Source organism: Notolabrus celidotus, chromosome 10 (genome assembly GCF_009762535.1).
Source record: "Notolabrus celidotus isolate fNotCel1 chromosome 10, fNotCel1.pri, whole genome shotgun sequence".
NCBI lineage: Eukaryota > Metazoa > Chordata > Actinopteri > Labriformes > Labridae > Notolabrus > Notolabrus celidotus.
Window position 1 is genome coordinate 28,878,570 of NC_048281.1, and position 13,487 is coordinate 28,892,056.

Genomic DNA, 13,487 nt, shown 5'->3' on the forward strand with positions numbered 1-13,487 from the left:
ATATGGCTGCTCACAGATCACGTTACTTCAACCCTCTGAATCTGATCCAGAATCTGATCCTGACGGAGATGCGCCTGTAGCAGGACCTTTCTGAACGATTGGTCACAGATTTAGTGTTTCTTGTTGTTTTATTTATCAGTATGTAGACGTGTGTCTTGGTACACAGCTACAGCTACGAACATGTAGCTATGTAGCTATGCTAACTAGCGCTAGCACTTATCCATGATAAATAAAAATCATCCACTAGATCTTCAAATCTGCAGACGTGGGGAGTAAAACCGACCTTTGTGTTTATTAAGACAGCCTACAACTAGCATGCCTCCCTCCTAAGCTCCTTGTTACCACACGTGTGTGGAGGTAATGAAAAACCGAGAAGTTGATTTGTACTTTATACAGTCTATGGGCTGAACAAGCTCCGAGCTCTGACTCCGTGACAGACCGGATATTGTTGTTACGTAACAAAAACACTGAAGTCTGAAACGGCTCGTTTCACACACATTTACAGAAAGGTGGAGAAATCAGAACAGGGGCAGAATGGATTTTTTTTCATTCTCGGGGGGTTTGTAGACATGCCAGGGACACATATTTCAGGTAAAGAACCATTAAAAAGTCTATTTTGCACGATATGTCACCTTTAAAAAAAACAAAAAAAAAAAAAAACAACGACTAGCAAGCTCAACAGAAAACTATGGAAGCCTTAAAAGGGCATGATTAAATACATTTTACCCTCACAAGATTATTTTGATTTCGATTACCTCTGCAACTCACCGCTGCACTTTTATCACATTATTTTAGCCTGTACATATTAATCATGCCTATTTGTTGTTCTTTTGTATTTATAGCTGATGTTATTGTTATTATTTTTATTTTTATTTGTATGTCTTATTCTTATGCCTTGTGCAAAGAGAGCATAGTTTACCTAAGTCAAATTCCTTGTGTGTTCAAGCATACCTGGCCAATAAAGCTGATTCTGATTCTGATTCTGATTCTGATGAGAAAACAAAGCTTCTTACCTCGAGTTCTCAAATATTCTTTCTCATGATAAAGGGATAATTTATCTTGTTTTATCCAGAGAACAAAGCTAGTTTTTTGTGTTTTGGATCTTTAACCTGTAAGATAAATGTCTAGTAACAAAATTAAATTGTATTCTTTGCTGAGGCAAAATTTCTGAAGAATGTTTGTGGAAAAAACAAAATAATTAAAGATACTGATAACAGGCCTTTCCTATTACCCTGGAGTTACTTGGTTACCATATGTATAAATGAGCTCCTTTTATGTGTAGTACGATAGCCCTCTGTTTTCTGGAGATCTCAACTTATTTTTCTCGTTATCTCAGAAAACAAAGCTTGTTGCGACCTTGAGAAAACAAGTGAAATTAACTTGTTAACTTTGAGAAAACAGAGAAAATAAAATGTATTTAATTATGTCCTTTTAGGGCTTCTGTAGAAACAGCAAAACAGTTATGTTCATCATTTGATGGTGGTTCACTTCAGGTAACATAGAAATAATGTCCACTACAGAAATAAGCTGTCTCCATGCAGCTGTGGTCTATGACTAAGTTTAATTTTTAGCAAGTTTAATAACACCTAGTGCAAAATAACATTTATGTGACTAATAAAAATACTCAAACTGTCAGAAAAAAAAAGTCATCACAATCTGTTTTGATATCATGAAAGGTTATTTTTTTTGCACACCAATATAAGCTCATACTGAAATACATTTAGTCAGTTTTTCACTTGTGATGATATGCAAGTTTTCCCTTTTATTAAAAAGCACCTAACTGCATTACTTTCAGTCTCACCTGTTGGTCGTTAAAAACAGGACACCTGTAGGTGTAACTTTGAGCCTAAATAATTGTGATGGCACTTTCCATATTAGCTGAGGTTTTAAAAATCAACTAATTATTTGTTGATTGATTAATAGATAAATTGAGGTGTAGTTTATGAATGAATAGTCATAGTAAAATTGAATAAAGTAAATTATTTGCTCCTAATTGAGCATAAATGCCAGAGTAACGAAATACAGTATTATATTGTGCATGATTTGTTAAATAATCCTAAAGGGGCAGGTTTTCATCCGTAGGCTTCTTTACTTTAGGTAAATTTCCCAGATGTAATTGTATTATTTCAATTTGACACCAATTTTAATATATATATATTTTTTTTTTAACATATGATAAATATATTTACTTACAGTAAATTAAGGATCAGAGTACTGATCAAAGATTTTTAAAACTCAACAAACTATCAATAAATATCCACCTCAATGTCGAGCAATGGTAGAACAGTTATATTGATATTTTTGTTATTGTTATATTGACTAATTATATAAAGATAATTGTATTGAATTATAAAAAATCAAATGGTAGTGTAATTGATGAAAATATGTATTATTATGATTATTGTGGGAGGTTTTTTAACTTTTTTTTTCATGCCAATTAAACAATCTGAACTGAACTATGAACTAGTAGAACAGCTGTAGAACAGAATCAGCTGTCATTGGTCACACAGGTGGGGTCTTAAGGCACTGCATGTATATGTATGATCATTTTGTGTATTACCACATTCAAACAGGGGGAAAAATCTTGTTAGGAGCAGGAATTTTGTTTACAGTGAACAGTCTCCCCTGGTACTGTCAGCTCTGATTGTGCTGAGGTCCAGAGTTCTTTAGCTCTCAAAATTCAGAAAGCCATTTACAATGTCTGAAGTCTAACCTTTCCTGTCTGCAGTTCCTGCAACCTGTGATGTGGAAGCCGGTTCCTGATCCAGATCACCTCTTGCGAGATGATGTTGTGTCAATACCAGAAGACACACTCAGCTGCTTCACACACCAGGGAGGAGGAGTTCATCGACAGGTAAACTATGAAACACTTCTCTCCAGCACAAGCATGAAACATCTGTTACATCTCATACTGACTGTGTAATCTGTTTTCCCAAGCCACACTTCAGCAGTGGGCATAACTCCAGCATTTTAGTGGGAGTCTAACATAACAGTGTGTGAGGCTCAGAGGATTTGTGCAACTTTGGACTGTAAAAAGAACTCAGTTGATGTCTGACAGTGTGCCCGGCTGCACCATAGGTCCACGGTCGGAGTTGGCCGTCTCTACAGTCTAACAGTCGTGCATTTTTAGCTCCTGCTTTTACTAATGAAGCTCCCCACAATTACCTGCTCTGCTACTGAGCCTTTCTGTTTGATTAAGAACCATCCTCTCCTCAGGCGGCTTCAGTCCAGGAAAGGAGTCATCTACCTCCTGAAAATCCACAGGGAAACATTCACAGATGGTAGAGTTTGCCTTGAAGGTGAAATATGATGCTGCAGAGTTGAATGTGACATTACAGTGAGGAAAGATTTGGTCATTTTTAATTTAAAAGACCTTCAGAGGTTTCAGCCGAATTGGGGGTTTATTTGGTCAAAGAGTCAGAGATTAAAGATGAAGTTTAGGGAATCAACCATCAGTGAAGTCCTTTCATTTATTGGTACTTAAAGAACAGTGATTTTAATAGGTTACTAACAATCAGCAATTTTCTTTCCGGGGCTGTTCTGAAGTCTGTGGAGTTCTGACATCAAACAAACTTCTACTGCTTCTAGATACAGCTGATTTAAAACCAAGCTAACTTTTTGTGCTGAAAAATGACCCTATGCCGAAGTGCATAAGGCTGCAGTTCCTTGAGTGTCCACCTGAGGCCGGCTACAAAAGCCAATAAAACCACAATAGGTGTCATGTTAAAATGCCTGTTTTCACAGCAAAATGAAACATGTTTACAGCCTGATTTAAAAGACGGTTTTGGTTATGTAGCTCATGTATCTGTTCATGCACACTTTAGGAAGGTGGATTTTATGATACTCCTCCATCCATTAAGATTCTCTAAAGGCTGAGAGTTATACATACATTTGCACGATTAGAGGCCTAGCTGAGTTAATGGACAGGAGCCCACCTCAACTCCACCTCTTTGATGGTGTCTGGATTTATAGAATGCTAGGTTGAGTCAGCATTTTAAAAATAGGGACCGCCTCGGCTTGATTTCAAATTCTCTTTGGGAACCAGTGGATGACATACTCAGACTGTTTGAGAGGCAGGGGCAAAATAAAAAAAAGGGCACCTCTTTTCAAACACCTGGTACTCACAGTTTAGGGTGAATCTAAATGTATTGAGGCAGTGTTAACAAGACGGGGGTATGGGGGTCCTCCCCCAGAACTTTTTTTTTTTTTTAAGTTATGTTTTCTGGGCTTTTTTGCCTTTATTGGATAGGACAGCTGAAGAGAGACAGGAAATGTGGGGAGTGGGGGAGGACATGCAGCAAATGGTCGACCGGCCGGGAGTCGAACCGGCGACCTCTGCAATGAGGACTGTGGCCTCTAAACGTGGGGCGCCCAGACCACTAGGCCACAAGCGCCCCTCCCCCAGAACATTTTGAGCAGCTAACACTTTATTCCTGCATTCTGTTGAATATTTATTAGACCATTTGTGCTGGAAATTGAATTATGAAAAAGGAAAGACACAAAACTATTTATTTATCTATTTCTATATTATTGATTATATTACATAATTAACATTACATAATATAATGAACTACATGGATGTACAGAGGGCACTTTTTTAACATTGTATACATTTTAAGGGCATTCTTAGGGCACTTTTTAACATTTTATACATTTTAGGGGCATTCTTAGGGCACTTTTTAACGTTTTATACATTTTAGGGGCATTCTAAGGGCACTTTTTAACGTTTTATACATTTTAGGGGCATCAGAGAGGGCAATTTTTAACATTGTATACATTATAGGGACATTCTTAGGGCACTTTTTAACATTGTATACATTTTAGGGGCATTCTTAGGGCACTTTTTAACATTGTATACATTTTAAGGGCATTCTTAGGGCACTTTTTAACGTTTTATACATTTTAGGGGCATTCTAAGGGCACTTTTTAACATTGTATACATTTTAAGGGCATTCTTAGGGCACTTTTTAACATTGTATACATTTTAAGGGCATTCTTAGGGCACTTTTTAACATTTTATACATTTTAGGGGCATTCTTAGGGCACTTTTTAACGTTTTATACATTTTAGGGGCATTCTTAGGGCACTTTTTAACGTTTTATACATTTTAGGGGCATCAGAGAGGGCAATTTTTAACATTGTATACATTATAGGGACATTCTTAGGGCACTTTTTAACATTGTATACATTTTAGGGGCATTCTTAGGGCACTTTTTAACATTGTATACATTTTAAGGGCATTCTTAGGGCACTTTTAAACATTGTATACATTTTAGGGGCATTCTTAGGGCACTTTTTAACATTTTATACATTTTAGGGGCATCAGAGAGGGCAATTTTTAACATTGTATACATTTTAGGGGCATTCTTAGGGCACTTTTTAACATTGTATACATTTTAGGGGCATTCTTAGGGCACTTTTTAACATTGTATACATTTTAGGGGCATTCTTAGGGCACTTTTGAACATTTTATACATTTTAGGGGCATTCTTAGGGCACTTTTAAACATTGTATACATTTTAGGGGCATTCTTAGGGCACTTTTTAACATTTTATACATTTTAGGGGCATCAGAGAGGGCACTTTTTAACATTGTATACATTTTAAGGGCATTCTTAGGGCACTTTTAAACATTGTATACATTTTAGGGGCATTCTTAGGGCACTTTTTAACGTTTTATACATTTTAGGGGCATTCTAAGGGCACTTTTTAACATTGTATACATTTTAAGGGCATTCTTAGGGCACTTTTTAACATTGTATACATTTTAAGGGCATTCTTAGGGCACTTTTTAACATTTTATACATTTTAGGGGCATTCTTAGGGCACTTTTTAACGTTTTATACATTTTAGGGGCATTCTTAGGGCACTTTTTAACGTTTTATACATTTTAGGGGCATCAGAGAGGGCAATTTTTAACATTGTATACATTATAGGGACATTCTTAGGGCACTTTTTAACATTGTATACATTTTAGGGGCATTCTTAGGGCACTTTTTAACATTGTATACATTTTAAGGGCATTCTTAGGGCACTTTTAAACATTGTATACATTTTAGGGGCATTCTTAGGGCACTTTTTAACATTTTATACATTTTAGGGGCATCAGAGAGGGCAATTTTTAACATTGTATACATTTTAGGGGCATTCTTAGGGCACTTTTTAACATTGTATACATTTTAGGGGCATTCTTAGGGCACTTTTTAACATTGTATACATTTTAGGGGCATTCTTAGGGCACTTTTGAACATTTTATACATTTTAGGGGCATTCTTAGGGCACTTTTTAACATTGTATACATTTTAGGGGTGTTCTTAGGGCACTTTTTAACGTTTTATACATTTTAGGGGCATCAGAGAGGGCAATTTTTAACATTGTATACATTATAGGGACATTCTTAGGGCACTTTTTAACATTGTATACATTTTAGGGGCATTCTTAGGGCACTTTTTAACATTGTATACATTTTAAGGGCATTCTTAGGGCACTTTTAAACATTGTATACATTTTAGGGGCATTCTTAGGGCACTTTTTAACATTTTATACATTTTAGGGGCATCAGAGAGGGCAATTTTTAACATTGTATACATTTTAGGGGCATTCTTAGGGCACTTTTTAACATTGTATACATTTTAGGGGCATTCTTAGGGCACTTTTTAACATTGTATACATTATAGGGGCATTCTTAGGGCACTTTTTAACGTTTTATACATTTTAGGGGCATCAGAGAGGGCAATTTTTTATGTTTTATCTACTACACTGCATTTCAAGGGCACTTTATCATGTTTTCTTTCGGACATGATGGCACCAGGGGGGCGGTCATCCCTCCCTGACCCCCCTGAGTACACCACTGACTTCACAGAGACTTGATGTTGATGTTTCATGCAGTCTATGTCAAAAACACGTCTCTGTTTTCAAACTGAGATTTTAAGAACTAGCCTTGTAGGAAACTAGTGTAGACATTGATTGTCTTATACACTTAATTAAGGACTCGTTCATAATTAAGCTGTCATTAGTGTCTCTATGTTTTGAGGATAAGGTCCATGCAATGAGTTCTTGTACTCTTGACAAACGAGTGTGAATTAATGAAATATCTTTACCATGCATGTAGCATCATATTGAGCAAACAAATACAAGAGTGATTGATGTTTTTATCGTAAATTTTTCAGAAAAGAGGAAAACAAATATCCCTAAAGGTGTCAAACTAAGGAAGAAGATCCATTTTTCATTGACATGAAGTCAACTGCAACCATAGTCTGTCTGTGTTTAAATCTGGTCGTGTGTCCACTGTGTTTTATCATGTGGGTTATCTTTTACTGGTGATACTGGTGTGTCTTCCAGCTCTCAGCTCTCTCTCTCTCTCTATGTCTCTCCAACACACACACACACACACACACACACACACACACACACACACACACACACACACACACACACACACACACACACACACACACACACACACACTGCTGTATCCTTGCACAACCTTGATGTGATGTTCAAGGTGAGAGGGGGAGATGCCTGTGGGTGTGTGTGTGTTGTGTATGTGTGTGTGTAAGTGGGTCGTTGCTGTGCTAGATTGTGATTGGCTGAACGTCCTGAGGAGTCGAGGAACCAGATTGGTTTGCTGTAGCAGCAAACGGAGGGACAGATCCACTGGGACCTGGAAGCTGCAAGGAACTCTGGGAAACCACAGCCAGGCCCTCTGTGGAGAGAGAGGGGGGAAAGGGGGGATGGAGGTGAGAAGTGGAGGAGAAATGTACTCCCTCTTTCTGTCTCTATTAGAGTCAAAAAGTTTCCAAAGACCTCAGAGCAGTAAGGCTACGTCATGGAGAAATGTTCATAGAGTGATATTAGAGATATCAAATGAGTCTTAGTTTTGAATAAAATGCAATTCTGTGTGTAATGTACTCGACACATAAATGACCTTAAACTTGCAGCTACTGAGTTTAGGCTACGTAGAGAGCAGTTGAACCAAGCTTCGTTAGCAAACCCTGCATGTTAATCACTCGATCCAGCATTCTTTGGGCTCTGTTTTTGGTCTCCACCAGGCCCTGAAATGCACATGTTGCTCTCTATCTGCAAAATGTTGAGCTCTGCTCAGCAAGTCCTTCACTTTGCTGTTCTCAGCTCTGTGCTGTAAAGGCATTGTACTTTTATCGCATTTTTACTAAAGAAGTGAAGCTGTTTGAGTGAATCAAAAATTGCAGGCTGCAAAAACCAAGACAACATGCTGAAAGTCATTAAAATGGTCCATCTAACTGAAGGTGACTCCAGACTCTGGTGATAAATCTCTTATATTTTATCTCCTCAAGAAACCTCTTTTATATATAAGTTAATAAGACAAGCTGCAACTATGAACACCCATGTATTTATATTTCATGCCTGTACCATAGACTGTATAAAATATGGACGTAGTATCCGTGACGGCACCCATCTGTTTCTGAAGCGCTGTTTTGAAGCCAATCGTCGGCGGGATGTGTGACGAGTGTGACATAAAGAGGCGGGCTTTAAGCCTCCTTGCCAACAGCTACAGTGTTCCCGCCTGTCAATCAAGTCAGCTGTGCCTCTCATTGGAAGACTTGGGTCAATATCTTCAAAATTGCCACGTTAGAAAAAATTCACCCTCCGTACAGTGTGTGCCGATCGAGAAATGAGCTATCCAGACTACACTCGTCTTTTGTACCAGGCTGTAAACATGTTTATTTCTGCTGTAAAGACCAGCTTTTTTGAATGGGTGTGTATGTGGTTTCCGGTACTTCCAGAGCCAGCCTCAAGCAGATCCTCGATGAACTGCAGTTTTTAGCACTTCCGCATTGGACTCATATTTTTAGACCGGAGGTTGCTGCTTGGCCTGTACACATAAATCCAAACAAACGTAAAGAGGTTCAGGATTAAACGTGTGCAGTAGATGGTTTTATGTGTCACAAAAGAGGATGTGGCAAATTGTGTGTGTGTACTTGGAATGAACAATTGATCAGCTGTCTTCTGGCTAGATGCAGAAATGTATAAAGTAAAATATGAAATTTCTTTTTTGGACTTTTATATCTTTATTCAGAGAGGAGAGGACAGTGGATAGAGCAGGAAACCAGGAGAGAGTGGAGGAATGACATGCAGGAAAGGGGCTGTAGGCTTGAATCAAACCCAGGCCGCCTGCTATATGAAAATGAACCATTAGGCTATATCCTCGCCCCATTGTGCGAGTCTTTTGAAATATTTTGAACTAATGTCTCTTTCCTATTTGGCTACTTGGCATGAACCCAGCTTGAACTTGAAAAACTTGACAATCTCTTAAATTAGGTTCAGCTGACCTGCAGTGATATAACTTCTCACTTTTTCTCGCAGACATATAATTCACAAAAAGCTTAGTCATTTCCTGAAGTAGCTGCAGGATTCATCAGGTTCATCAGGCTTTAGCTTCTAAAATAACACTGGGGGGAAGATTAATTCATTGTTGATTTTGGGCTTTTCATAGGATTTGTGGACAGTAAGAAAATATATTTTATTAAAAGGATTATCCCCAGAGTAGAGCATGCAGACGGAGCTAGCTTACCACTCTCCCATCATGCTTTGGGTTGGTGGTGAAAGCTTCTGAGCTTCAGAGGGGGACAGACGGGCAGAAGTGTCTGTCTTGGAGCGGGAGTGAGGAATGTCTCAATTCTTTGACATCACCTTACCTGTTGTGTGTGTGTGTGTGTGTGTGTGTGTGTGTGTGTGTGTGTGTGTGTGTGTGTGTGTGTGTGTGTGTGTGTGTGTGTGTGTGTGTGTGTGTGTGTGTGTGTGTGTGTGTGTGTGTGTGAACTCTGGTCCTGAAGAATCTGTGGGTCAGTTGAGTTCAAGGTTTAATTTCTGTCACCCTCACAGTGAAAGTTTCAGAATAATTAAGTCACTGAGATCTTTCTGTACAGCTGCCAAAATGTAAACAACACAATAGAAGGGGAGTTGATGAGTTTGACATGTTTGTCAAAGTCACGTTTATTGATTACCCTTGGGTTCAGTAATTAACTTTCAAAAGGACATTGATTTATCTCGGGAACTGCTCCTGAAGTCCAAAACGCATGTGGTATCAAAACACACTTCAAAAAGTCTGAAATGACTCTAAGTGCATCATGTCTGCACTTCAACACAACCTCTGATTTAGTAAGGTGGTTAACCAAATACAGGAGTTTTAATAAAAACCCATCAGCCTATCAGAGAGCAGGATTTTATGTTGTTGTGAGCTTGGCCTTTTATCCATGCCAAGCTCAAACTGCAGAGAAAAAGGTGATGGCACCGTTGCTGTTTTGGCCCTGCCCTCTGGAATCCTCTTCTGTGATTCATCAGTGCTGCAGAATTTTTTGGTTTAAGAATCATCTTTGTCATCTTTATATCTCAGATAATTATGTGAAGATCTACTTCATATCACCCACAATCCCTGTCATATGTTTAAGTTTTTGTTTTGCCTATTTCTTAAAGGTGACATATCATGCAAAATTGACTTTTTAATGGTTCTCTACCTGAAATATGTGTCCCTGGCATGTCTACAAACCCCCCGAGAATGAAAAAATCCATTCTGCCCCTGTTTTGATTTCTCCACCTTTCTGTAAATGTGTGTGAAACGAGCCGTTTCAGACTTCCGTGTTTTTGTTACGTAACAACAATATCCGGTCTGTCACGGAGTCAGAACTCGGAGCTTGTTCAGCCCATAGACTGTATAAAATAATACTGAATCCCTCCTCCGTTTTTCATTACCTGCACACATGTGTGCTAACAAGGAGCTTAGGAGGGAGGCATGCTAGTTGTAAGCTGTCTTAATAAACACAAAGGTCGGTTTTACTCCCCACGTCTGCAGATTTGAAGATCTAGTGGATGATTTTTATTTGTCATGGATAAGTGCTAGCGCTAATTAGCATAGCCACATAGCTATATGTTCATAGCTGTAGCTGTAGCTGTAGCTGTGTACCAAGACACACGTCGACATACTGACAAATAAAACAACAAGAAACACTAAATCTGTGACCAATCCTTCATAAAAGGTCCTGCTGCCTTTCTGGCAGAGGTCGGTGTTACTCCCCACGTCTGCAGATTTGAAGATCTAGTGGATGATGTTTATTTATCATGGATAAGTGCTAGCGCTAGTTAGCATAGCCACATAGCTACATGTTCGTAGCTGTGTACCAAGACACACGTCGACATACTGATAAATAAAACAACAAGAAACACTAAATCTGTGACCAATCGTTCAGAAAGGTCCTGCTGCAGGCGCCTCTCCGTCAGGATCAGATTCAGAGGGTTGAAGTAACGCGATCTCTGAGCAGCTGTGTATATTCAGCCAACATGTAAACATTAGATCAACGTGCTGGAGAGCCGAGGCACATCCACTTCCGGAGGGGGCGTGGTCAGAGGGAAAACATAGTGTTCTGATGAGGAATGAAGAAGAGGACTTTTCAGGCATGCCAAAATCTGATTTCAAAGTGTTTTTTTGAGCATAAACTTTAAAGACATGTTTTGGGGACCTCTTAGACCAATATATATTGATGAAAAAAGCGTGATATGTCCCTTTAACATACATTGTTTGATGTTCTGACCAAGCGGCAACCTCCGGTCCGCTTGAGGCTGGCTGCAGGAGTACTGGAAATCACATACACACCAATTCAAAAAAGCCGATCTTTACAGCAGAAATAAACATGTTTACAGCCTGGTTCACAAGATGAGTGTAGTCTGGATAGCTAATTTCTAGATTGGCTCACACTTTTAGGGGGGTGAATTTTTTTCTAACGCTGCAATTTCAAAGATATTGAGATTACAAGTCTTCCAATGAGAGGCACAGCTGACTTGATTGACAGGCAGGAACACTGTAGCTGTTGGCAAGGAGGCTCAAAGCCCGCCTCTTTACATCACACTCGCTCGACAGCAGCAATATGGCTGCCGCTGACGATTGGCCTCAAAACTGCTCTTCAGAAACAGATGGGTAAAGTCACAGATACTACGTCCATATTTTATACAGTCTATGGTGCAGGCATGAAATATAAATACATGGGTGTTCATAGTTGCAGCTTGTCTTATTAACTTATATATAAATGAGGTTTCTTGAAGAGATAAAATATAACCACCAGACTCTGCAGTCCCCTTCAGTTAGATGGACCATTTTAGTGACTTTCAGCATGTTGTTGTTTTTTACAGCCTGCAATTTTTGATTCACTCAAACAGCTTCACTTCTTTAGTAAAAATGTGATAAAAGTACATTGCCTTTACAGCACAGAGCTGAGAACAACAAAGTGAAGGACTTGCTGAGCAGAGCTCAACATTTTGCAGCTAGAGAGCAACATGTGCATTTCAGGGCCTGGTGGAGACCAAAAACAGAGCCTAAAGAATGCTGGATCGAGTGCTTAACATGCAGGGTTTGCTAACAAAGCTTGGTTTAACTGCTCTCTACGTAGCCTAAACTCAGTAGCTGCAAGTTTAAGGTCATTTATGTGTCGAGTACACATTTTTCTTGCTAGTGTTGTATGTATGTTTTCCGTCTTGTTTGTGAAGCACTTTGTGACTAAGTGTTTTTAAAGTTCTGTTTTAAGTTTTACCCACCAACTAACTTACATCATCATCAAGTGGGAAATTAAACTTTCTGGCTTAAGTAGAAAAAGTTCTCCCTCATTGGTTGTAAGGTCAAAGTTCAGATCTCTGATCAGATTCTGTTTGATGTTCTGTTTTTTCAGACTCCTCCGTTCTGTCCACTCATGACTCAGTCTGATTATTAAAGTCTGCTCCCATCATTATTTTAAATTAAACCAACATTTTATGGAGGAATTGATTGATTTCACTGGGATCTCTTTGATCAAAAGATTCTTTAGACTTGCATTTTCTTTTACATCGAGCTCAAACTGGATAAACTTCAAAACATGTACTTCCCACTCAAATGCCCCCCAGGTTTGAGTTGAACTAGCGAAGTGTTCTTAAATACAAAAGTTAGCCTGCTACTGCAGCTCAATCTGACAATGCTCTTCTATTAGAGAAAATGTGATGTAATGCCATTTGGGGGGCTGGGGGGGGCATCTCTATGTTTTCCAGAGAAAAACATGATCCAATGCTCTGAAGTCGTGCCCTCGAGTGGAGAAAACATGATCCATGGCCTTCTAGAAGCTTAGCCAGTGGAGAAAATATGCAGTGCCCTTCCAGGAGAGAAAACGCAATGAAGTTCCCTCTTGTATTCTCTCCTAGTAGAGGAACTGTGATGCATTGCCCTCTATTTGCATTTGCATTAGAAAAATATGATACTAGCCCTATAATGTGCCCATCCAAATGAGAACACATAATATATTGCTCTCTATAGTGTGCTGCTGCCCCCCTGGCACCCCACCCTATGGTGCTCTTCTAAAGAGAAATGTAATGAAGTGCCCTTTACAGTGACCTCCTTTGTGATGAAACATGATGAAATGCCTCTCAGTGAAACAAAGGTGATAAAGTGTCTGTCCAATGAAGTGCCTGTTTAGTGGAGAAACATCGCAGTGC